The sequence below is a fragment of the Eubalaena glacialis genome, chromosome X (assembly GCF_028564815.1).
Source record: "Eubalaena glacialis isolate mEubGla1 chromosome X, mEubGla1.1.hap2.+ XY, whole genome shotgun sequence".
Lineage (NCBI taxonomy): Eukaryota > Metazoa > Chordata > Mammalia > Artiodactyla > Balaenidae > Eubalaena > Eubalaena glacialis.
The window spans coordinates 110,116,462-110,143,857 of NC_083736.1; the positions used below are offsets into that span (position 1 = coordinate 110,116,462).

General features: G+C 40.8%; 1 pseudogene; it reads left to right on the forward strand.

The window, feature by feature from the left end:
• The first annotated feature begins 19,701 nt into the window (after positions 1-19,701).
• Positions 19,702-20,044, forward strand: LOC133082356 (large ribosomal subunit protein P1-like; annotated as a pseudogene).
• The last annotated feature ends 7,352 nt before the right edge of the window (positions 20,045-27,396 follow it).

Consider the following 27,396-nt stretch of genomic DNA (forward strand, 5'->3'; position numbering starts at 1 on the left):
TACCTGAAAAAGGGAACAATGTGTACAAAGACATGGAAGTATGAGGAAAATCATGGCCCATTTAAGCAAATGCAAGCATGACCATGCTGTGTGACTGATGTGCAATAGGCCTACAGGGTGGATGGCGGGAGACGAAGACAGGCAGGGTTCAGATCATGACAAACTTTGTACGTCATGCTCCAGAGTTTGGATTCGCTCCATTAGGTCATGGGTAACCCACTGAAGGGCTTCAAGCAGTGAAGGGAGTAATACGATCAGCTGTACATTTAGAGATGTCCAGGTCTCAACAACCTTTGACTACAAAATGAGGTGACAGCTCCCCCCAATCCCCAAAGGTAACCTCAGTTAACAGTTTGCTAATTAAAGATCTTTTTCTATATATTTAGCTATATACAGAGTTTTTGCTTTTTTAAAAAAATAGTTCACACTGTGTGAATTGTTCTGTGACTTTTACTTCGCTTAATATTATATCATGGACATATTTCCGTGTCAGTATTCATAGATTTACCTCACCATTTTTACAGGCAGCATAGTACATTTAGCCCTCGGTATCCACCAGTTCTGCATCAGTGGATCCAGAGGGTGGAATGTACTATACCATTTCAGGTAAGGGACTTGAACATCGGGGATTTTGTTATTCCTGCAGGGGGTGGGGGGGAGGTGAGGGCAAGGGGGAGGGGGGGAGGTGGCGGGAGGGGGAGGGGGGAGGGAGAGGAAGGGGGAGGGGGGTGGGGCGAGGGGGTCCTGGAACCAATCCACGGTGGATACCAAGGGACAACTGTATATGGATGTACATATTCCTGTCATTTTTTTAAAATTCTAATTATCACACTTTCTTGTTTCTTTTTCCCCTTTCCTTACTTTTGCTGGACTGACTGAATTTCCTTTTTTCCTTCTTTTTTAACTATTAGTGGCTGGGAAGTTCTATGAACTATTTATATTCTATTAATGGTTACCTTTCGGTTTTGTTTACTTATACAAATGACACACAAACACATTTTTGTAAAAAAAAATACAAAAACAATATAGAAGAACATAGGATAAAGAGAAGAAGTGTCCCTTCACTGTTAAGTTTGGTGCACAGCCTTCCTCAGCATTTATGTACATATATATTTATATTTATACAAATAAGCTTTACTGTCTTTTTAAAAAATGGTATCATTACTGTACATATAGTTCTACAATTTGCTTTTTAAACCTAATATACATTGGAGATCTTTTCATGATAGTACATGGAGATCTATCTAATTCTTTTTAAAGACTGTACTATTTGGTAATAAAAACATACCACATCTCATGTAACCATTCCCCTATTTTGGGAGGTTTGGTTACTTCCAAATTTTTGCTACTACAAACATGCAGCAATGAACATCCTGTAACATATATCTTTGTGCATGTGTAAAAGTATTTCCAAGAAACCATATGATCATCTCAATAGATGCAGAGAAAGTTTCGACAAAATTCAACACCCATTTATGAAAAAAACCCTCCAGAAAGTAGGCATAGAGGGAACTTTCCTCAACATAATAAAGGCCATATATGACAAACCTACAGCCAACATCGTCCTCAATGCTGAAAAACTAAAACCATTTCCACTAAGATCAGGAACAAGACAAGGTTGCCCACTCTCACCACTATTATTCAACATAGTTTTGGAAGTTTTAGCCACAGCAATCAGAAGAAAAAGAAATAAAAGGAATCCAAATCGGAAAAGAAGAAGTAAAGCTGTCACTGCTTGCAGATGACATGATACTATACATAGAGAATCCTAAAGATGCTACCAGAAAACTACTAGAGCTAATCAATGAATCTGGTAAAGTACCAGGATACAAAATTAATGCACAGAAAACTCTTGCATTCCTATACACTAATGATGAAACATCTGAAAGAGAAATTAAGAAAACGCTCCCGTTTACCATTGCAACAAAAAGAATAAAATATCTAGGAATAAACCTACCTAAGGAGACAAAAGACTTGTATGCAGAAAATTATAAGACACTGATGAAAGAAATTAAAGATGATACAAATAGATGGAGAGATATACCATGTTCTTGGATTGGAAGAATCAACATTGTGAAAATGACTCTACTACCCAAAGCAATCTACAGATTCAATGCAATCCCTATCAAACTACCACTGGCATTTTTCACAGAACTAGAACAAAAAATTTCACAATTCGTATGGAAACACAAAAGACCCCGAATAGCCAAAGCAATCTTGAGAACGAAAAATGGAGCTGGAGGAATCAGGCTCCCTGACTTCAGACTATACTACAAAGCTACAGTAATCAAGACAGTTTGGTACTGGCACAAAAACAGAAACATAGATCAATGGAACAGGATAGAAAGCCCAGAGATAAACCCACGCACATATGGTCACCTTATCTTTGATAAAGGAGGCAACCATATACAGTGGAGAAAAGACAGCCTCTTCAATAATTGGTGCTGGGAAAACTGGACAGGTACATGTAAAAGTATGAAATTAGAACACTCCCTAACACCATACACAAAAATAAACTCAAAATGGATTAAAGACCTAAATGTAAGGCCAGACACTATCAAACTCTTAGAGGAAACCATAGGCAGAACACTCTATGACATAAATCACAGCAAGATCCTTTTTGACCCACCTCCTAGAGAAATGGAAATAAAAACACAAATAAACAAATGGGACCTAATGAAACTTCAAAGCTTTTGCACAGCAAAGGAAACCATAAACAAGACCAAAAGACAACCCTCAGAATGGGAGAAAATATTTGCAAATGAAGCAACTGACAAAAGATTAATCTCCAAGATTTACAAGCAGCTCATGCAGCTCAATATTAAAAAAACAAACAACCCAATCCAAAAATGGGCAGAAGACCTAAATAGACATTTCTCCAAAGAAGATATACAGATTGCCAACAGACACATGAAAGAATGCTCAACATCATTAATCATTAGAGAAATGCAAATCAAAACTACAATGAGATATCATCTCACACCAGTCAGAATGGCCATCATCAAAAAATCTAGAAACAATAAATGTTGGAGAGGGTGTGGAGAAAAGGGAACCCTCTTGCACTGTTGGTGGGAATGTACATTGATACAGCCACTATGGAGAACAGTATGGAGGTTCCTTAAAAAACTAAAAATAGAACTACCATACGACCCAGCAATCCCACTACTGGGCATATACCCTGAGAAAACCATAATTCAAAGAGTCATGTACCAAAATGTTCATTGCAGCTCTGTTTACAATAGCCAGGACATGGAAGCAATCTAAGTGTCCATCATCAGATGAATGGATAAAGAAGATGTGGCACATATATACAATGGAATATTACTCGGCCATAAAAAGAAACGAAATGGAGGTATTTGTAGTGAGGTGGATGGACCTAGAGTCTGTCATACAGAGTGAAGTAAGTCAGAAAGAGAAAATCAAATACCGTATGCTAACACATATATATGGAATCTAAAAAAAAAAAAAAGATTCTGACGAACCTAGGGGCAGGACAGGAAAAAAGATGCAGACATAAAGAATGGACTTGAGGATACGGGGAGGGGGAAGGGTAAGCTGGGACGAAGTGAGAGAGTGGCATGGACATATATACACTACCAAATGTAAAATAGATAGCTAGTGGGAAGCAGCCGCATAGCACAGGGAGATCAGCTCGGTGCTTTGTGACCACCTAGAGGGGTGGGATAGGGAGGGTGGGAGGGAGGGAGACGCAAGAGGGAAGAGATATGGGAACATATGTATATGTATAACTGATTCACTTTGTTATAAAGCAGAAACTAACACACCATTGTAAAGCAATTATACTCCAATAAAGATGTTAAAAAAAAGAAGGTATATTTAAATTTCGATAGACTGCCATATTACCCTTAAGGAATGTTGCACATACACACCCACCTTCAGAATGACCACTGATTGCCCACACCATTAGCAACACTAAATATTATCAAACTTTAAAAAGTTTTTGTCAAAATACTACATGAGTTCATTCTCACTATAAAACAACCACAACAAAGCAAAAGTAGAAGTGCCACTTGACCACCATCCCCTGATCCCTCTCAGGAAACTAATTTCCACCTTGCTATTAATTTTTTATAATGGTTTCATTCTGCTTGATCTTCTTAGTAATAGCTTAATAATTTACTCAAGCTTCTTAGACATTTTCTTTCTTTCTTTCTTTCTTTCTTTCTTTCTTTCTTTCTTTCTTTCTTTCTTTCTTTCTTTCTTTCTTTCTTTCTTTCTTTCTTTCTTTCTTTCTTTCTTTCTTTCTTTCTTTCTTTCTTTCTTTCTTTCTTTCTTTCTTTCTTTCTTTCTTTCTTTCTTTCTCTCTGCGTTGGGTATTCATTGCTGTGCGCAGGCTTTCTCTAGTTGCGGTGAGTGGGGGCTACTCTTCATTGCAGTGCATGGGCTTCTCATTGTGGTGGCTTCTCTTGTTGTGGAGCACGGGTTCTAGGCGCATGGGCTCAGTAGTTGTGGCTTGTGGGCTCCAGAGCACAGGCTCAGTAGTTGGGGCGCACGGGCTTAGTTGCTCCGTGGCATGTGGGATCTTCACGGACTAGGGCTCGAACCCGTGTCCCCTACATTGGCAGGCGGATTCTTTTTTTTTTTTTTTTAACATCTTTATTGGAGTATAATTGCTTTACAATGGTGTGTTAGTTTCTGCTTTATAACAAAGTGAATCAGTTATACATGCACATATGTTCCCATATCTCTTCCCTCTTGCGTCTCCCTCCCTCCCACCCTCCCTATCCCACCCCTCTAGGTGGTCACAAAGCACAGAGCTGATCTCCCTGTGCTATGCGGCTGCTTCCCACTAGCTATCTATTTTACATTTGGTAGTGTATATATGTCCATGCCACTCTCTCACCCTGTCACATCTTACCCTACCCCCTCCCCATATCCTCAAGTCCATTCTCTAGTAGGTCTGTGTCTTTATGCCCGTCTTGCCACTAGGTTCTTCATGACCTTTTTTTTCCCCCTTAGATTCCATATATATGTGTTAGCATACTGTATTTGTTTTTCTCTTTCTGACTTACTTCACTCTGTATGACAGACTCTAGGTTCATCCACCTCACTACAAATACCTCCATTTCGTTTCTTTTTATGGCTGAGTAATATTCCATTGTATATATGTGCCACATCTTCTTTATCCATTCATCCGATGATGGACACTTAGGTTGCTTCCATGTCCTGGCTATTGTAAATAGAGCTGCAATGAACATTTTGGTACATGACTCTTTTTGAATTATGGTTTTCTCAGGGTATATGCCCAGTAGTGGGATTGCTGGGTCGTATGGTAGTTCTATTTTTAGTTTTTTAAGGAACCTCCATACTGTTCTCCATAGTGGCTGTATCAATTTACATTCCCACCAACAGTGCCAGAGTGTTCCCTTTTCTCCACACCCTCTCCAACATTTATTGTTTCTAGACTTTTTGATGATGGCCATTCTGACGGGTGTGAGATGATATCTCACTGTACTTTTGACTTGCATTTCTCTAATGATTAATGATGTTGAGTATTCTTTCATGTGTCTGTTGGCAATCTGTATACCTTCTTTGGAGAAACGTCTGTTTAGGTCTTCTGCCCATTTTTGGATTGGGTTGTTTGTTTTTTTAATATTGAGCTGCATGAGCTGCTTGTAAATCTTGGAGATTAATCTTTTGTCAGTTGCTTCATTTGCAAATATTTTCTCCCATTCTGAGGGTTGTCTTTTGGTCTTGTTTATGGTTCCCTTTGCTGTGCAAAAGCTTTGAAGTTTCATTAGGTCCCATTTGTTTATTTGTGTTTTTATTTCCATTTCTCTAGGAGGTGGGTCAAAAAGGATCTTGCTGTGACTTATGTCATAGAGTGTTCTGCCTATGGTTTCCTCTAAGAGTTTGATAGTGTCTGGCCTTACATTTAGGTCTTTAATCCATTTTGAGTTTATTTTTGTGTATGGTGTTAGGGAGTGTTCTAATTTCATACTTTTACATGTACCTGTCCAGTTTTCCCAGCACCAATTATTGAAGAGGCTGTCTTTTCTCCACTGTATATGCTTGCCTCCTTTATCAAAGATAAGGTGACCATATGTGCGTGGGTTTATCTCTGGGCTTTCTATCCTGTTCCATTGATCTATGTTTCTGTTTTTGTGCCAGTACCAAACTGTCTTGATTACTGTAGCTTTGTAGTATAGTCTGAAGTCAGGGAGCCTGATTCCTCCAGCTCCATTTTTCGTTCTCAAGATTGCTTTGGCTATTCGGGGTCTTTTGTGTTTCCATACGAATTGTGAAATTTTTTGTTCTAGTTCTGTGAAAAATGCCAGTGGTAGTTTGATAGGGATTGCATTGAATCTGTAGATTGCTTTGGGTAGTAGAGTCATTTTCACAATGTTGATTCTTCCAATCCAAGAACATGGTATATCTCTCCATCTATTTGTATCATCTTTAATTTCTTTCATCAGTGTCTTATAATTTTCTGCATACAAGTCTTTTGTCTCCTTAGGTAGGTTTATTCCTAGATATTTTATTCTTTTTGTTGCAATGGTAAACGGGAGCGTTTTCTTAATTTCTCTTTCAGATGTTTCATCATTAGTGTATAGGAATGCAAGAGTTTTCTGTGCATTAATTTTGTATCCTGGTACTTTACCAGATTCATTGATTAGCTCTAGTAGTTTTCTGGTAGCATCTTTAGGATTCTCTATGTATAGTATCATGTCATCTGCAAGCAGTGACAGCTTTACTTCTTCTTTTCCGATTTGGATTCCTTTTATTTCTTCTTCTTCTCTGATTGCTGTGGTTAACACTTCCAAAACTATGTTGAATAATAGTGGTGAGAGTGGGCAACCTTGTCTTGTTCCTGATCTTAGTGGAAATGGTTTTAGTTTTTCACCATTGAGGACGATGTTGGCTGTGGGCTTGTCATATATGGCCTTTATTATGTTGAGGAAAGTTCCCTCTATGCCTACTTTCTGGAGGGTTTTTATCATAAATGGGTGTTGAATTTTGTCGAAAGCTTTCACTGCATCTATTGAGATGATCATATGGTTTTTCTCCTTCAATTTGTTAATATGGTGTATCACGTTGATTGATTTGCGTATGTTGAAGAATCCTTGCATTCCTGGAATAAATCCCACTTGATCATGGTGTATGATCCTTTTAATGTGCTGTTGGATTCTGTTTGCTAGTATTTTGTTGAGGATTTTTGCATCTATGTTCATCAGTGATATTAGCCTGTAGTTTTCTTTGTGACATCTTTGTCTGGTTTTGGTATCAGGGTGATGGTGGCCTCGTAGAATGAGTTGGGGAGTGTTCCTCCCTCTGCAATATTTTGGAAGAGTTTGAGAAGGATAGGTGTTAGCTCTTCTCTAAATGTTTGATAGAATTCGCCTGTGAAGCCATCTGGTCCTGGGCTTTTGTTTGTTGGAAGATTTTTAATCACAGTTTCAATTTCAGTGCTTGTGATTGGTCTGTTCATATTTTCTATTTCTTCCTGGTTCAGTCTCGGCAGGTTGTGCATTTCTAAGAATCTGTCCATTTCTTCCAGGTTGTCCATTTTATTGGCATAGAGTTGCTTGTAGTAATCTCTCATGATCGTTTGTATTTCTGCAGTGTCAGTTCTTACTTCTCCTTTTCCATTTCTAATTCTATTGATTTGAGTCTTCTCCCTTTTTCTCTTGATGAGTCTGGCTAATGGTTTAGTAATTTTATTTATCTTCTCAAAGAACCAGCTTTTAGTTTTATTGATCTTTGCTATTGTTTCCTTCATTTCTTTTTCATTTATTTCTGATCTGATCTTTATGATTTCTTTCCTTCTGTTATCTTTTGGGTTTTTTGTTCTTCTTTCTCTAATTGCTTTAGGTGCAAGGTTAGGTTGTTTATTCGCGATGTTTCCTGTTTCTTGATGTAGGCTTGTATTGCTATAAACTTCCCTCTTAGAACTGCTTTTGCTGCATCCCATATGTTTTGGGTCGTCGTGTCTCCATTGTCATTTGTTTCTAGGTATTTTTTGATTTCCCCTTTGATTTCTTCAGTGATCACTTCGTTATTAAGTAGTGTATTGTGTAGCCTCCATGTGTTTGTATTTTTTACAGATCTTTTCCTGTAATTGATATCTAGTCTCATAGCATTGTGGTCGGAAAAGATACTTGATACAATTTCAATTTTCTTAAATTTACCAAGGCTTGATTTGTGACCCAAGACATGATCTATCCTGGAGAATGTTCCATGAGCACTTGAGAAAAATGTGTATTCTGTTGTTTTTGGGTGGAATGTCCTATAAATATCAATTAAGTCCATCTTGTTTAATGTATCATTTAAAGCTTGTGTTTCCTTATTTATTTTCATTTTGGATGATCTGTCCATTGGTGAAAGTGGGGTGTTAAAGTCCCCTACTATGATTGTGTTACTGTCGATTTCCCCTTTTATGGCTGTTAGTATTTGCCTTATGTATTGAGGTGCTCCTATGTTGGGTGCATAAATATTTACAATTGTTATACCTTCTTCTTGGATCGATCCCTTGATCATTATATAGTGTCCTTCTTTGTCTCTTGTAATAGTCTTTATTTTAAAGTCTATTTTGTCTGATATGAGAATTGCTACTCCAGCTTTCTTTTGATTTCCATTTCCATGGAATATCTTTTTCCATCCCCTCACTTTCAGTCTGTATGTGTCCCTAGGTCTGAAGTGGGTCTCTTGTAGACAGCATATATACGGGTCTTGTTTTTGTATCCATTCAGCCAGTCTGTGCCTTTTGGTGGGAGCATTTAATCCATTTACATTTAAGGTAATTATCGATATGTATGCTCCTATTCCCATTTTCTTAAATGTTTTGGGTGTGTTATTGTAGGTGTTTTCCTTCTCTTGTGTTTCTTGCCTAGAGAAGTTCCTTTAGCATTTGTTGTAAAGCTGGTTTGGTGGTGCTGAACTCTCTCAGCTTTTGCTTGTCTGTAAAGGTTTTAATTTCTCCATCAAATCTGAATGAGATCCTTGCTGGGTAGAGTGATCTTGGTTGTAGGTTTTTCTCCTGCATCACTTTAAGTATATCCTGCCACTCCCTTCTGGCTTGTAGAGTTTCTGCTGAAAGATCAGCTGTTAACCTTATGGGGATTCCCTTGTGTGTTATTTGTTGTTTTTCCCTTGCTGCTTTTAATATGTTTTCTTTATATTTAATTTTTGATAGTTTGATTAATATGTGCCTTGGCGTGTTTCTCCTTGGCTTTATCCGGTATGGAACTCTCTGTGCTTCCAGGAATTGATTAACTATTTCCTTTCCCATATTAGGGAAGTTTTCAACTATAATCTCTTCAAATATTTTCTCAGTCCCTTTCTTTTTCTCTTCTTCTTCTGGGACCCCTATAATTCGAATGTTGGTGTGTTTAATGTTGTCCCAGAGCTCTCTGAGACTGTCCTCAGTTCTTTTCATTCTTTTTTCTTTATTCTGCTGTGCAGTAGTTGTTTCCACCATTTTATCTTCCAGGTCACTTATCCGTTCTTTTGCCTCAGTTATTCTGCTATTGATTCCTTCTAGAGAATTTTAAATTTCATTTATTGTGTTGTTCATCACTGTTTGTTTGCTCTTTAGTTCTTCTACGTCCTTGTTAAATGTTTCTTGCATTTTGTCTATTCTATTTCCAAGATTTTCGATCATCTTTACTATCATTATTCTGAATTCTTTTTCAGGTAGACTGCCTATTTCCTCTTCATTTGTTAGGTCTGGTGGGTTTTGACCCTGCTCCTTCATCTGCTGTGTGTTTTTCTGTCTTCTCATTTTGTTTATCTTACTGTGTTTGGGGTCTCCTTTTCACAGGTTGCAGGTTCGTAGTTCCAATTCTTTTTGGTATCTGTCCCCAAGTGGCTAAGGTTGGTTCAGTGGGTTGTGTAGGCTTCCTGGTGGAGGGGACTAGTGCCTGTGTTCTGGTGGATGAGGCTGGATCTTGTCTTTCTCGTGGGCACGTCCACGTCTGGTGGTGTGTTTTGGGGTGTCTGTGGCCTTATTATGATTTTAGACAGCCTCTCTGCTAATGGATGGGGCTGTGTTCCTGTCTTGCTAGTTGTTTGGCATAGGGTGTCCAGCACTGTAGCTTGCTGGTCATTGAGTGATGCTGGGTCTTGGTGTTGAGATGGAGATCTCTGGGAGATTTTCGCCTTTTGATATTATGTGGAGCTGGGAGGTCTCTTGTGGACCAATGTCCTGAACTTGGCTCTCCCACCTCAGAGGCACAGCCTTGATGCCTGGCTGGAGCACCAAGAGCCTGTCATCCACACGGCTGCGAGCAGGGGCCACTCTTCATCGCGGTGCATGGGCCTCTCACTATTGCGGCATCTCTTGTTGCGGAGCACAGGCTCCAGACGCGCAGGCTCAGTAATTTGGCTCACGGGCCTAGTTGCTCTGCGGCATGTGGGATCGTCCCAGACCAGGGCTCGAACCCGTGTCCCCTGCATTGGCAGGCAGATTCTCAACCACTGCGCCACCAGGGAAGCCCTATGGCTCTATTCTTATATTTATTTTTTGTCTTTCATTTAAAGCTAACTTGGGGGGAGAAAAAACACATTTGTTCAGACTAACATCTTAAACTGGAAGTCTGACGTAGCCCTTCAAATCCTATTTTGTATTTCGATGGCTTCAGCCCCCGCTGGCTGGAATGCCAAGAACTAGACTCCCCTCCAACTGTCGTGCAGCTATCTTGAGGGTTCTCCAAAGTACGAGCTCACTTGTGATCTGAACCAGGTCTCTAATTATCTTCTATTGTGGCCTCTTCAGCAAGCTACAGACCTGTGGTTGTTGAGGGTCCTCCCGTGGTCACCACTTCGCCGGAGGCAGTTTTCTCGACAGATAAATTCGGCTCTCACATACTTTCCCCTAAATTCTCCACACCGCAGGTGAATAAAGGCTGTAACTTCTAAAATACCTCTTGTAAACGTTTGGGAATAACGAAAGGAAGTACAACATAAAGAATAACTTAAAAACTGTCTAAAGATGTGGCATCGCTTAGCGTCTCTCGACCCTAAAGCAGGTCGACGTTCGGTAAGTTCTTAAAGGAAATCCTCCCCGCATTACACAATCTCAGAGAAGCCGCTTAACTCACCGTCCCACGAGGATCAACGGGATGGGTTGTTGTTTGTTGTTCTATCTAGTTCAATCTCAAAACCTCAGGGCTCGGAAGACAATCATTCGGTAAATACGCTAGCGACAAGAGCCAGACTGCTGAGCTAAGTCCTACCCACTGAGGTTGGATTTCCTGTGGATTTAACTGTTTTCAACAATGATTGACAGCAGATCTGACCAATCCCTTCAGGGGAAACCCACTCACCTAACGGAGGCCTAGTTGGCGCCAAAAGCGAGAAAACGAACACTCAAAAAGATCTGCTATCCGTGGATACATTATCCAAAGTCTGGGTTATTCTCTCTTGAATAATACCACCTATGGGACATCAGCAGGTCAGCCAAAGTTGTTCTATTTCAAGACTGTTGCAATTCCTGCACTAACACCACTGAGTGGTAGTGAAAGTTCTGACTCTCCTCGGGGTCTCCTCGGATACAATCCCAGCGCGGAGGGGGAGAGGTGCCAGGCTCCCCACGTGGTCTCCACTCAGCGGGCCAGGGTAGGAGAAGTGGGATGGTCGCCTCGAGGTAGCCTGCCCAGGGTGGCATGGGTGAGGGGCGGGGCACAGTTTTTCCGTGGCGTTTGGCTAGAGTACATCAGTTGTCTAAAATTTTCTGTCTTGCTAGGTTGGTCCTTTCCTCATCCTTCGTCTAGAGAGAGCAGAATTTGGGGGGCCCTTATTTGTCTGTGCCGGTTGACGTTTCACACATACCTTTTTCCACTACTGTGAATGGGATACTTCTTTTTCCTGTTTCTATTTCTAGTATTGCTAGAATAAAAGAAAGCTATTGGAATATAATAATAGAATGTTAATTGTAAAATCTACGTGGTGGGTATATTGGTGTTCATCGTGAAATTCTTTAAACTTTTCTGTATGTTAAAAAAATTTTATATTAAATGTTGGAAAATAAAACAAAAGGGAACCACTTTATAATGCTTCAAAAAATGGAAAAATGAAACCTATGGGATTCTGTACATTTATCTTACATCCAGCTTGTATTATTAGTTAGGACTCTTGTTTCCAAGTGACAGAAACCCAGCTTGAATAAGCTGAAGAGGAAAATGGAGTTTATTGGTTTATATAACTGGGAAGGACAGGGCAGATCCCAGACACACCTGGATCCAGAGACTCAAGTCTAGCCAGTACCTAGGAACTCATTTCTTCATCTGTCTTCTCAGCCTCTCTCTTCTCTGTATTGCCTCATTCTCTAAGACTCTTCCACATGGTAGAGACACAGCTATCAACTACTCTGGGGTCTACTTACGGTTTAAGATCTGAAGAAAAGAGAAGGCTACTTCTTTACCTCTGATTTGGAATATTCCAAGGAAGGTATTAGATCTCTGGTCTGGGTCATATGCCTACCTCTTGGAGCTGCCACAGTGTCCAACAGGGTTTGATATTATGATTAGTCCATCCTGGGTTAGGTGCCCAGCTGTGTGTGCAAAGGGGGAATGGGGCAAATTACTAACATTGCTCGTCCCACCAGGACTATACTGAAAGGACAGTGAAAGAGTAACGGATCTCCAAAGGAAGAGAAGTGCTATTACCGGAAGCAGGGAGGAAGGAATGCTGGGCAAACCAAAACAACAGATGTCCACTACATAGACTCCTCAGTTTTAATAGTTTTAAAATTGCATTTCTTGGATTCCCAATGCCTATAATCATATCATCTGCAAATAATTATACTTTTTTCTCTTTCCCCCTTTTTAGTTTTATACAGCTTATTTTATTTCCTTGGTTTATTACATTTTCAGAATCTTCAAAATGCTGTAGTGGGGCTTCCCTGGTGGCGCAGTGGTTAAGAATCCGCCTGCCAATGCAGGGGACACGGGTTCGAGCGGCGGCCTGGGAAGATCCCACATGCCGCGTAGCAACTAAGCCCCTGCACCGCAACTACTGAGCCTGCGCTCTAGAGCCCGCGAGCCACAACTACTGAAACCCGCGTGCCTAGAGCCCATGCTCCACAACAAGAGAAGCCACGACAATGAGAAGCCCGTGCACCGCAACAAAGAGTAGCCCCCGCTCGCCGCAACTAGAGAAAGCCCGTGCGCAGCAATGAAGACCCAACACAGCCAAAAATAAAAACAAAATAAATAAATAAATTAAAAACAAAAACAAAAAACGCTGTAGTGGACATCCATGCCTTATTCCTGCAGGGCTGCCACGATAATTACTTCTAGTAGATAAGCGGATGGCCCAGGTCGAATGAGTGGGGTAGGTTGTGGGAGGAGGCACTGTAGCCTGGTCAGTACAGGCCTTGTCCCTAGTTCCTGAGGACAGCTCTTGGAGCGGCCTAGCGGTGGTTGATGGTCTCTGAGAGTTGTTGCTGGCATTTGCATTAAAGACCTTGCTCTTGGTGCTGAGGGTGGCTCTGTCTCCAGTGAGGAGGGCCTAGTCTCTAAAACCAGAGCTCCCCGATTGTTGGAGGCAAGATCTCTGAGCTGCAATTCAATGTTGGCTCTGCAAGAGCTCAGGGCGGTCAGAGGGCTGTCTCTTGGGACAGTGGGTAGTGGGGAGCAAAGGTTGCTGCCATAGGAGGCCCACTTGAGCAAAGTCTCTGAGCTTGAACCTGACCTCTCAGCCCTGTGCATGGAATTGGGAGAAGCCCCAGATGGCAGAGGCCTTGTCTCTGGGCATTGTACGGAGCATTGGCAGAGACTACTATTTGCCTATATATGGTTCTGCAGGATATGCCCTGCACAAAGGTGTACCACTGAGGGGGTATGTGTGTTGGGGGTGGGAGAGGATGAAATCTAGCCCATACTCTGCTAGTCCACAAGCCTTGGGCCCTAATGCAGGGATGCCACTGTCAGCAGAGAAAGGCAAGCATTTTTCTAATTGGCCTACCCAAAGGAGTGCCTTTTTCTAATCAACTCACCCAAAGGGGGCACTTTTTTGTGTACAATTTTTCTGCTCTGAGAATCATGCCTGCTAGTTGTTGCCTTGGCTCTCTCAGAAGCACTGATATGCAGACACTAGATTTCTCAATCCTAATGGACCTTTATTAGAAGTCCTGACTAATCAGAAGCCAGGACTGGAAGATGCCCTTTCCCCTGGCCTCTCAGAGTGAGCGCTGGCCACTCTCCTTGCCTCAGTCAAATTGACATAAGAAAATGACTTTGGTCAGATTAGATCAAGATGGCAGCCTAAGTGCTTGTAACTTTGTCCCCATCCTCCCCTCCCCAAATCTCTTAAAACATCAGAATATCAAAAGGACCAAGAGTGGTATAATTAAAGGAAAGTGTACCATCAGCAGTTCAGAAATTGTGAAGAATCCGTTGAGGATAGAAAACAGATATGGTCATATTGATAAGAAAGGAGTAGGAGCCCAGTCCAAAACCCGCAAGAGAAAATTACTGGATTAAATCCAGAGTAAATAAAATCTCAGAATGAATAAATGCAAAGAGCAGGGGAGGCTCTCTGGTCAATTAAAGAATTGTATTCAGAAAAGAAGGATCAGTTGGGCCCCTTTGTGATCAGTCCTACCCCTCCTTCCCCCAACCCGTTCCAAGGTTAAAGCCTAAAATTTCACACTAAAGAAAGTGAGCTATTTGCTTCCAAAAGTGAGTGTAGGATCCTAGAAAAAAACAGAGCAGACGTGGTATAAGCTGGACTTCCACAAAATATATGGAAAAACAAAAAAAGAGAAGCAACTTTGGACAGGAGAGAAATACACTAAAGTTCTCCACTGCCAGAGTAAAATTGTTTTGGCAATTTGCGGGGAGTAGGGAGAATGGCCTTTCTGTCTCATTCATAGTTACTTACCTTAAAGGGAAGCCTGACAGGTCAGCACACACAACCCACTTACACAAAGTCCTTCTGCTCAGGAGACAGGGCAGTCAGACACACATAACTGCAGAGGGAACCCAGGCAAGCTATCTTTGCTAATCAATGTGTCCCTTATTCACTAATATGCATAGACAACAAAGGATTACCAGAAATAGTTGGAGAAAATGTACAACATAAAAGAGAAGAACCAAGGGTTGCAATTCAACCAACCACGGATCGAAAATATTCTAAAAAGTTCCAAAAAGCAAAAGTGAATTTGCAGAGCTGGCAACTATATACATAGCATTTACATTGTATTTACAACTATTTACAAAGCATTGACATGTATTAGGTATTATCAGTAATCTAGAGATGATTTAAAGTATATGGGAGTTTTTATAATAACTATAAATGGAGTATAACCTTTAAAAAATGTGAATCACTATATTGTACAACTGTAACTTATATAATATTGTACAACCACCACACTTCAATTTGAGAAAAAGTATACAGGAGTTCATTTATTTTGTTTTGCTTTTTGTTTATTTGTTTTTTATATTCCACATATGATTAAAATCACACAGTATTTGTCTTTCTCTGTCTGACTTATTTCACTTAGCATAATACCCTCAGGGTCCATCCACGTTATTGCAAATGGCAAGATTTCATCTTTTTATGGCTGAATAGTACTCCATTGTAACAAAATAAATGAACATACCAAACCAAACAAAAACAAAGACATAGATACAGAGAATAGAGTAGTGGTTACCAGAGGAATGTGGGGAGGATGAAATGGGTGAAGGGGATCAACTGTAAGGTTATGGATGGAAACTGAATTTTTGGTGGTGAGCACGTTGTAGGGTATACAGAAGTAGACATATAATGTTACACACATGAAACTTATATAAATCAATATTACCTCAATAAAAATAAATAAATACACCTGAAAATAAAAAAATATAATAATAAAGTATATGGGAGGATGTACATAGGTTATTTGCAAGTACTACGCCATTTTATATGAGACTTGAGCATCTGAGGATTTTGGCATCCATGGGGGATCCTGGAACCAATCCTCAGTGGAGACCGAGGGACGACTATAAATAGAACAATTGTCCCTGAGTGGGGAAAGGGAAGGAGTGAAGTAATACAAGGAACAAAACTCCAATTTTCAGATTCTAATTTTCTGATATATTCAGAACACATTGTAGGCATATTCAGAACCTTTGTGAATTACTCAGGTAGGTATTACAGCAAAATGAAAGAAACGAATCCAAAAAAGAGGACGATGTGGAATATAAGAAATAGTGGTAAGCAAAGAAACAGTAAAACTTTGAGTTGTCCAAATGCTAGCAAAAAACAAACAAACAAAAAAACCCCACTATTTGAATCAGACAAAAATAGAATTCAGAGCCAAAAATATTAAAAGAGACAAAAGGGTATTTAATATTGTTAAAAGGTACACTCCACTAAGAACATGTGACAATCATGTACCTTTATGCACCTAACAACATGAATTAGTGACAAAGACTGTTAGGATACTAACAGAATACAAATTTACAAATAACCAATCATAGGTGGAGGATCCCCTTTCTTGCTCTCCCTTTCCTCCTTTCCCTCTTGCCTCCTTATCCCTTTCCTGCTTTCTCCCCTACTTTCCCCCCAAAATATATATTTAGCACCTAATATGTGCCAGGCATTGTATTAGGTACTGTGGGCATAGTAGCAAGCAAAGCAGCCTTGGTGCCTGCCACATGAAGCTTTCAGTCTAGTCAGGGAGATAGACATTATTCAAATATTCATTCAAATACATGTAAAATTACAACCGTGATGAGTGCTCTGTAGGAGAGGTACACAGAGGTGTGAGAGGTCAGGGAAGGTTCCCTGAGCAAGTGAAACCTCCCCAGAGATTTGAAGTTAACTGAGTGAAGAGGGAGAAAAAGTATTTCAAGCAGAGGGAAAAGTCTGTGCAAAGGCCCTGTGGCAGGAGGAAGCCCAGTGCATATAAGGGACAAAAGAGCTGGTTCGGCTGCAGACAATCAGCAAGTGGGGAATTTTACAAGATGAGACTAAAGGAGTAAATATTCAGGGTCTCAGAGGCTATGTTAATTGTGTCCTTATTCTAAGCACAATAAGAATCATTGAAAAGATTAAAAGTGAAAAAGACGATTCTGACTGTAAAAGGTATTGACTGGATAAAAGTCAAAGCAGGGAGCTCAATTAGAAGGCTCTAACTGGGAATTCTCTGGCAGTCCAGTGGTTAGAACTCTGGGCTCTCAATGCCAAGGGCCGGGGTTCAATCCCTCGTCGGGGAAATAAGATCCCACAAGCCACATGGCGTGGCAAGAAGGCTCTAACTATATGCCGGAAGATATCTTAGAGGTGGTGCAAGTGGTCAACATTGAGAGAGAAGAAGAGAGTTTTAAGAGATTTAACAGGCAAAATTGATAGGGCTTCAGGGTGGGTTGCACATGAAGATGAGAGAGAGGACATAGCAAAGATGACTCCTGGTTTCTGGCTTTGCAAAAGGCAAGTGATGGACGATGGTGCCATTCTTGGAGATAGGGAACACTGCAAGAAGACCAGGTTATTGGTTTTGGTTTATAGGGGGAGGTGGAAGAAAAGACTTTGGTTTTGAATATGTTGAATTGGAGGTGTTTTGAGACATGTAAGAAGAGATGTGTAGTGGGCGTAAAAATCTTTGGAGTTCAGAGAAAAACTGGGGACATAAATTTGTGAGATATATGAACAGGGGGTAATTGAAGCCCCAGATATGGATGTGATTACTTAAAGAGAGATTGTAAAGTGAGAAGAGGGGCTGTAACTGAGTTAAATGTTAAGATTCAGTGGTTGAGTAAAGGAGGGTAAGGAAGTAGAGGAGGGTAGAGAGGTATGAGGAAAGCCAGGAGAGTGATGTGTCAGGTAAACCAAGGGAAGAGAGTATTTCAAAAAGAGGCAATGGTTCCCTGAAAGAAGAGCTACTGACAGGTCAAATAAGTGAGGATGAAAACATGTCTATTACATTTAGCAACATGAAGGTCATTTTTGACCGTTCTAATTATTCTTTTTTTTTTTAATTAATTATTTTTGGCTGCATTGGGTCTTCAGGCTTCCTCTAGTTGCGGCGAGCGGGGGCTACTCTTCGTTGCGGTGTGCGGGCTTCTTGCTGTGGTGGCTCCTCTTGTTGAGGAGCACAGGCTCTAGGCATGTGGGCTCAGTAGTTGTGGCACGCGGGCTCGCGGGTTCTAGAGTGCAGGTTCAGTAGTTGTGGCGCACAGGCTTAGTTGCTCTGCGGCATGTGGGATCTTCCTGGACCAGGGCTCGAACCCACGTCCCCTGCATTGGTAGGTGGATTCTTAACCACTGCGCCACCAGGGAAGTCCCTGTTCTAGTTATTCTTTTCTAGTTATTCTTAACACACAATCCCAAAATTTAGTGGCTTAACACAAAAATGTAATAATAATAATTATTATATTTCATGCTTATTTGGGTCAAGAATTTAGACAAGGCACATCAAGCTCATTTTGGCTTCATGATGTCTGGGCCCTCAGCTGGGATGACTTGAATGGCTGAGAACTAGAATATTTGGGGGCGGGCTGGACACCTTCTTCTCCAGACAGCCTCTCTGCGTGGCTAGCTTGGGTCTTCTCACAGAAGGACGGACTCAGGGTAGGCAGACACATTACATGGTGCTTCAAGAGTCCAAGAGTAAGTGTTCCAAGAGGCCTAAGTGGAAGCTGCAAGGCTTCTTATGTCCTAGCCTTATACATTCCAGAATATCACTTCTGCTGCATTCTTTTGGTTAAGGAAGTCACTAAGACAAGCCCAGATTCAAGGAGAGAAGAATTAGACTCCAGAGAGAGAGAGGTGCTGAAGAATCAAGAGAGAAAAGGGATAATTGATAAGGCAAGGTTTCTGAGAAAATGGAAAAGAACGGAATTCCAAGGGCAGGTGGAGAAATGGGTCTCAGAAGGAGGGGTAGTTCTTCTATTGTTAGAAGAATGAGAAAAGTTAAATGGAACGGGATGAAGGTAGACAGTTGCAAGTTGTATGTTTGGTACCAGGCAGATGAAGGCAATCCCATCTTCCTTTCCATTTTATGTATAAAGTAGGATGTGATGGTTAGGGGAGGGGTGGCAAAAATTTGAGAAAAGTGGAGAAGGTTTGAAATAGTTCAGAATAACTTAATAAGAGATAAGATTGGGGTTGCTGGCCAGACTTTCAGGCATATTTGAAGTAAAATATTTCTCTAAGAAATCATCAGATCATGTGAATAAGTAAGGATATACAGAAGTTCATAACACTACTCAACAAGGTTGAATATATATATGTATATATATATATATATATATATATATATACATATATATATATAAGATATATGAGATTACCCTGTCCAAACATAGAATGTGTTTTCTTTGCAAATACGCATAGAACATTTGCCAAAATGACTCATTTATTAGCCTGCAAAAATGCAGAAATCATAGGAGTAACAGTCTCTGATCACAGTGCAATAACATTACAAATTAGCAACAGAAAGAGCCCCCAAAATCAACACACTTAGAATTTTTTTCTAGTTAAAATCCCTTAGATAACAGCTTTCTTGAGATAGAATTTATATGCCATAAAATTCACCCCTTTAAAGCATACAATTCAATGATTTTAGTATATTCACAGAGTTGTGCAACCATTGCCACATTCTAATTTTAGAACCTTGTCATCACCCCATAAAGAAATCCTGTCCCTTTCCTCAGCTGCCACTTAGGTGGCTAAGGCCGCGTTGGGGTGAGGCCCTCACATCATCGGGCGACTAGAACCACGCCGGGCAGCCCCTGCCTAGCACTCGCCCGCACCATGGCCTCCGTCTTAGAGCTCGCCTGCATCTACTCCGTCCTCATCCTGCACGACGATGAGGTGACGGTCACGGAGGATAAAATCAACGCCCTCATTAAAGCAGCTGGTGTAAATGTTGAACCTTTCTGGCCAGGCTTGTTTGCAAAGGCTTTGGCCAGTGTCAACATTGGGAGCCTCATCTGCAATGTGGGGGCTGGTGGACCTGCCCCAGCAGCTGGTGGACCTGCACCAGCAGGAGGTCCTGCCCCCTCCACCACTGCTGCCCCAGCTGAGGAAAGTAGAAGCAAAGAAAGAAGAATGTGAAGAGTCTGATGATGACATGGGCTTTGGTCTTTTTGACTAAACCTCTTTAGTAACACGTTCAATAAAGAGCGGAGCTCTTTGCTGACAAAAAAAAAAAAAAAGAAATCCTGTGTTCATTAGCTGACACATCCTATTCCCATCTTTCCCCATACCCTGGCAACCACTAATCTACTTTCTGTCTCTATGTATTTGCCTATTCTGGATGTTTCATATAAATGGAACTATACAATATGTGGTCTTTTGTGATTGGCTTCTTTTACTTAGCCTAATATTCTCAAGGCTCATCCATGTAGTAGTATGCATCAGAACTTCATTCCTTTTTATGGCTGAATCATATTCCATTGTATGGGTTAGCCATATTTGTTTATTTCACCAGTTGAAGGATATTTGTGTTGTTTCTACTTTTTAGCTATTATGAATAATGCTGCTATGAACATTCATGTACAAGTTTTTGTGTGGGCGTATGTCTTCATTTCTTGGGTAGATACCTAGGAGTGGAATTGCTGGACCATTTGGTAACTCCATATTTAACATTATATGGAACTGTCAAACTGTTTTCCAAAGAGGTTGTACTGTTTTATCTTCCCACAGCAATGTGTGAGGGTTCCAGTGTCTCCACATCCTTGCCAACACACGATATTATTTGTCTTTTTAATTATAGCCATCCTGATAGGGTATTTTTAAAACATTTAACAAACTCTTTTAGGATAGTTTTACATTTACAGAAAATATATAAGAATATTACAGAGAGCTCCTATATACCCTGTACCCAGTTTTTCCTATTGTTAGTATTACTATGGTACATTTATCACAACTAATGAACCAATATCGATACACTATTAATAACTAATGTCCATATTTTCTTCAGATTTCCTTAGTTTTTACCTAAATGCCCTTTTTTTCTCCTCCAGGATCCCATCCAGGACACCACATCATCTTTAGTCATATCTCTTTAGGCTCCTCTTGGCTGTGACCATTTCTTAGACCTTCCTTGTTTTTGACTACCTTGACAGTTCTAAGGAGTCCGGTTAGATATGTTGCAGAATATCCTTCAATTTGAGTTTGTCTGATGCATTTTCCATAGTTATACATCATACCAAGGGTACATGCTATCAACATGATTTATCATTGATGAGGTGAACCTTGATTGCCTGGCTGAGGCAGTGTTTGGCTTGTTTCTCTACTGCAACACTACTCTCTTTTTCTCTTTCCAAACTCCACTGTTTATAAGGAAGTCATTATGCACATCCTACACTTAAGGAGTGGGCAGTTATGCTCCACTGGCTTGAGAGAGTATCTACATAAATTATTTGGAATTCTTCTGTACAAGAGATTTGTGTACTCTCCTTTAATTTATTTATTCAATCATTTATTAATATCAGTATGGATTTGTTGATATTTACTTTATACTTTGAATTATAATCCAATGACAATTTTGTTGCTCAAATTGTTTCAAATTTGGCCATTGGAAGCTCTTTCATTTGGCTCCTATATCCCTTTGACATACCTCTATAATTGCAGGGAGTTTTTGTTTTTATGTTTGTTCAGTTTTTTATAATTAAAAAAAATTTTATGGTGCTCCCGACTCATTTTATATTTTCCATGTCCCAGTCCTAGAGTCAGCCATTTCTCCATGGAGCCCTGATTCCTTCTATTGGAGAATGGAGGAAAATTTGGTGCTATCTACTAAATTAAATATCCACTTAACCCTCAACTCTGCAATTCTGTTAGGTATGTAGCTTAAAGAAATAATGGCATTTGTTTTGAAAGAGGTATGTGCAAGCAATTTTTTGTGTGTAAGCATTTAAAATGCAGTATTATATGTATTGATAATTCACTTAAATATTTATTGCATGCTTATTATGAGTTCAGCCTATTCTAGGCCTTGGGGATATAGCAGGGAGTCAGACAAAGTCCCTACCTTCTTCTTTTATTTGTTTTTTTTTTAAATAAAATTATTTATTTATTTATTATTTATTTTTGGCTGCGTTGGGGCTTCATTGCTGTGCGTGGGCTTTCTCTAGGTGCGGTGAGTGGGGGCTACTCTTTGTTGTGGTGTGTGAGCTTCTCATTGCAGTGGCTTCTCTTGTTGCGGAGCACGGGCTCTAGGCACACGGGCTTCAGTACTTGTGGCTCGCAGGCTCTAGAGGACAGGCTCAGTAGTTATGGCGCACAGGCTTAATTGCTCCGCGGCATGTGGGATCTTCCCAGACCAGGGCTCGAACCCGTGTCCCCTGCATTGGCAGGCAGATTCTTAACCACTGCGCCACCAGGGAAGTCCCAAAGTCCCTACCTTCATTTTTTTGAAATTTATTTTATTTTAGTTTATTCTATTTTTGGCTACATTGGGTCTTTGTTGCCATGTGTGGGCTTTTCTTTAGTTGCGGCTAGTGGGGGCTACTCTTCATTGTGGTGCGCAGGCTTCTCACTGCGGTGGCTTCTCATGTTGTGGCACGCGGGCTCCAGTAGTTGTGGCATGCAGGCTCAATAGTTGTGGCTCACGGGCTCTAGAGCGCAGGCTCAGTATTTGTGTCCCACAGGCTTAGTTGCTCTGCGGCATGTGGGATCTTCCCGGACCAGGGATCGAACCCGTGTCCCCTCCATTGGCAGGCGGATTCTTAACCACTGCGCCACCAGGGAAGCCCCTACCTTCTTCTTCTTTTTTTTTTTTTTTTTAATTTTTATTTATTTATTTATTTTTATTTTTGGCTGCCTTGGGTCTTTGTTGCTGCGCACGGGCTATTCTTCGTTGCGGTTCCCGGGCTTCTCATTGTGGTGGCTTCTCTTGTTGTAGAGCACGGGCTCTAGACACGTGGGCTTCAGTAGTTGTGGCACTCGGGCTCAGTAGTTGTGGCTCGCGGGCTCTAGAGCGCAGGCTCAGTAGTTGTGGCGCATAGGCTGAGTTGCTCCGCGGCATGTGGGATCTTCCCGGACCAGGGCTTGAACCCGTGTCCCCTGCACTAGCAGGCGGATTCTTAACCACTGCGCCACCAGCGAAGTCCCGCCCCTACCTTCTTGAAGCTTACTATCTACTGGGGGAAACAGACAATCAACAACAACAAAAACAAATAATTTTAACGTCAGGCAGTCCTGTCACTCAGGGTACTGGCAGAAAAGAGAGGTGCATTCAAACAGAAGGATTGATAAGCATTTAATGAAGGAGTATTTACAAAGTTGTAAACAATGTTAAGTGAAAGGACAAGAAATGATTCAGCAGCCACAGGTGGGAGGGGGATGAGAAGACATTACCATAGCTTGGCCCTGAGTCAACCTGGAGAGAAGTATGGCAATAGGAGAGAGTCACCAGACAGGAGTGTCACAGCTGCTGGAAAATCACAACAGGGAGGGAGCTGGGGAATAAATGCTACAACTCCAGTCTCTCCCACCCTCCTGTCTCTTGAGGGTATCTCTCACAGGCAAAACCAAAGGGGAAACCAGAAGGCAAGGAAGCTATTATTTCAGATCATAAAGATCTGCTGCAGGGCACAGAGCAGGGTGGAAAGGGGGAGAGTGGATCCGGAGAGGCAAAGTGAGAATATTCAGCGCAGTAGTGATAAGTGCTATGGGGAAAAGTAAAGAAGAGTAAAAGAGAGAGTGTAAAATGGGGCACTATTTTAGATAGTGTTAGGATGAGGTGGCATTTGAATAATGGCGTGAGTGAAGTGAAGGAGGGAGTCATGTGGCTATCTAAGAGAAGCACATTCTAGGCAGAGGGCAAAAGCGCCAAGGCCTTGAAGTGTTATTCACACAATGAAATATTACACAACAATCAAGATGAATGAACAACAGCAACATGCAAATATACATGGGTGAATCTTAGAAAAGTAAATATGGAGGGGGAAAAATTAGGTTCCCAAAGAGTACATACAGCATATAGCTGTATAAAGTTAAAATACATTATAATAAAAATTATACTTTTAAGAAAGATATATATATATCCATATATGTATGTAGGCACACATATCTATATATGTATGTGTATGTATATGTATATATATCTATATATGTGTGTGTGCATATATATGTATGACATAAAATTGTATTAAATGGAGCACCACAAAATGATGAACACACGATTCAGGATAATGATTCTTTGCCAGGGGGTTGGGGGAGGCAGAGGAATGTGATTAGGGCCATATGGTTAGATTTAGTTATTAGGTTCATGGATACTTATTACATTATTTAAAAAACTAACTAAAAATGAACCATACTTGTATTAATAAAGAGAATGTGCCATGAATCAAAGATTATGATTAATTTAATTCTATTCATCCAAGAACCAATGGAAAAAAATAAGACTCTGAGAAGCAAGGGACCATGCTTGGCATGCTTGTGGAATAGCAGGAAAGCCAATGTGTCTGGAGCAGAGAAAGGGAGAGTAGTAGTAGATGAGGTGGAGGGGTGGATGGGGGCCAGATTATGTAGAGCCTTCAGGGCAGGATGAGGACCTTGGATCTTATTATAACTGAGATGGGAAGCCACTGGGGGTTTTGCGCAAGGGAGTTACATGATCTGACTTACGTTTTAAAAGGTTCATCCTACCTGCTGTGTAAATAATAGACTGTAAGGCAGCAGGCGTAAGAGTGAAAGCAAGAAGCAAAATAAGTAAGAGACGAGTTTGGTAGTCAAGGTGACAGATGATAGTGAATTTGACTAGAGTCATAGTGTTGGAGGTATGTGAGAAGCGATCAGATTTTGGATATATTTTGAAAGTAAAGGTGATAGTATTTGATGGACTAAATGAAGGATGTAAGAGAAAGAGAGGGCTTCAGGGATTTTTGATCCAAGAAAATAGGTGGATGGGACTCCCATTTATTGAGATGAGGAAGATTGCATGTTGGGGAAGGGGCTGAAATCAAGAATTCTATTTTGGACATGTTTCATTTCCAGTGTCTATTATTCAAGTGGAGATGTCAGCTTTGGATAATTTGAAGTGTAGAGGAGATATCCAGACTGGAGATTTCAAATTGGAAGTCCATGGTATATAGATGGTATGGAAAGCTATGAAACTGGCTAAGGAGAATCAGGACAGGGTGGTGTTAAGGAAGTCAAGGTACCAAAGTGTTTCAAGAAGGAGATCATGGTCAACTCCAATACTACTGAGAGTTTGAGTAAAATGAGAACTGAGTATGATTTTTGGTTTTGGCAAGGCGGAGGTCATTATTAACCGAACTGAGTAAAGGGATGGCGGGGGGATGGTAGATGGCATTTTAAAATACTTATTTATTTATTTATTTTGGCTGCGCCGGGACTTAGCTGTGGCACGCTGGCTTTTCGTTGCGGCATGCAGGATCTTTACATGCATGCGGGGATCTAGTTCCCAGACCAGGGATCAAACCCGGGCCCCCTGCATTGGGAGCGTGGAGTCTTACCCACTGGACCACCAGGGAAGTCCCTAGATGGCATTTTTAAAAGGAGAGTCTATGGCAATACCTTATTGAGAAGGTAACATTTGAGCAAAGGTCTGAAGGAGGTGAGGGAATTGGTCATGTGGAGATCTGGGGTAGAGCTTTCCAGGTAGAAGGACCAACCAGTGCAAAGACCCTAAGATGCGGTGTGTTGGAAAATAGCAAGGCGGTCAGTGTGACTGGAGAAGAGTAAGAAAAGGGAAGGAAGAGTAGTAGAAAATGAAATTGAAGAGGTAACAGGAACCTAGACAATTAAAGACCTTGTAAGCTATTGTACAGATATCGGTTTTACTCTAGTTGAGATGGAGAGCTGTTGGAGAGGTTTGAGCAGAGAAAAGTCTTTACTTTGAATTTCACTTTTAATAGGAAAATCTGGCTTGTGTTGAAAATAGATTGTGGTGCGAGGCAGAGGTAAAAGACCAGTTTGGGGGCTATTGAAACAATCCAGGCAGTAGATAATGATGGCTTGAACCAGGATGGTAGCTGTGAAGGTCATGAGAAGTGGTTGAATTTTTGATATATTTTGAAGAATCAATAGGACTTACCAATGACTTGGGGGTGGAGTGTGAGAGGAAGAGAGGAGTGAAGGAAATTCCTAAGATTTCAGGTCTGAGCACATGAAAGGATGGAGTTGTCAATAACTGATGACTATGGGTGAAATAGGTTTGGGGATAGATGAGTGTATGAGGGGACAGAATGGAGAGAGTCTAGAAGTACAGTTTTAGACATGTGTTTGAGATGCTGGTAGAAGTGGGTAGATGGGGTGGTGGGAGTCTGTGAAAGGTGTTGGAGGTTGAAGGAGAGAAATAGTCATCTAGGGGAGACTGAATGGCTTATGCTGAGCTGTCCAATACTTAGCCACTAGCCACATGTGACTACTGAGTACTTGAAATGTGGTTAATATGGCTAAGGAACTGGTTTTTCAAAGTCTATCTAATTTAATTATTTAAATGTAAACATAAGTAGCCACATGTGCTAATGGCTACTGTTTTGGTGAGCACAGATTATAGAATATTTCCATCATTGCAGAGAGTTCTATTGGACAGCACTAGTCTAAGAATATATACTATAATTGCCAGGCAGCATTAAGGGCCCACTTGAGATTAGTGATCATGAATTTAGAATGAAGCTGGTTAGCATGGTTGTGTGTGTGTGTGTGTTTTGTTTTTTTGGTTTTTTTTAAATTTAATTATTTTTGGTTGCATTGGGTCTTTGTTGCTGCACGGTGTGCGGGCTTCTCACTGCGGTGGCTTCTAGTTGTGGCATGTGGGCTCAGTAGTTGTGGCACACAGGCTTAGTTGCTCCGTGGCATGTGGGATCTTCCCGGACCAGGGCTTGAACCCGTGTCCCCTGCATTGGCAGGCGGATTCTTAACCACTGCGCCACCAGGGAAGCCCTGTGTGTGTGTTTTTAAAAAATGTTTAATTGAAGTATAGTTGATTTAGAATGTTGTGTTAGTTTCTGGTGTATAGCAAAGTGACTTTATATATATATATATATATATATATATATACATATATATATACATATATATATATATATATGTATATATATATTCCAGATTCTGGTACTTCATAGCTTGGTAATCTTGGGCAAGTTACTTTACCTCTTTTTTCCTCAGTTTTCTCATCTATAAAATGGAAATAATAATACTATCTACTTCATAAAGTCACTCGGAGAATTAAATAAGTTAATACATGAAAGCACTCACAACAGTGCCTGACATAGCGTAAGTAGTCAGTAGATGCTAGCTATGATTATGGTCATTATACTTCCGTGTTGTTTGAATGTTATACGATGTGGGTGTATTCACGTATTTCCGTTGAAAGAGCTGAGAGGAAGGAGCCAGTAGAGAGGGAGAGGTTGAAGGTATAGGACAGAGGTAATGACAGCTTGAGTAAGGTTACTGAGGACCTGTACATGAAAGGGATCTGGAAGACAGATGGAGGAATTAGACCTAGCTTGGAAGGGGGCTCTCTCTCAT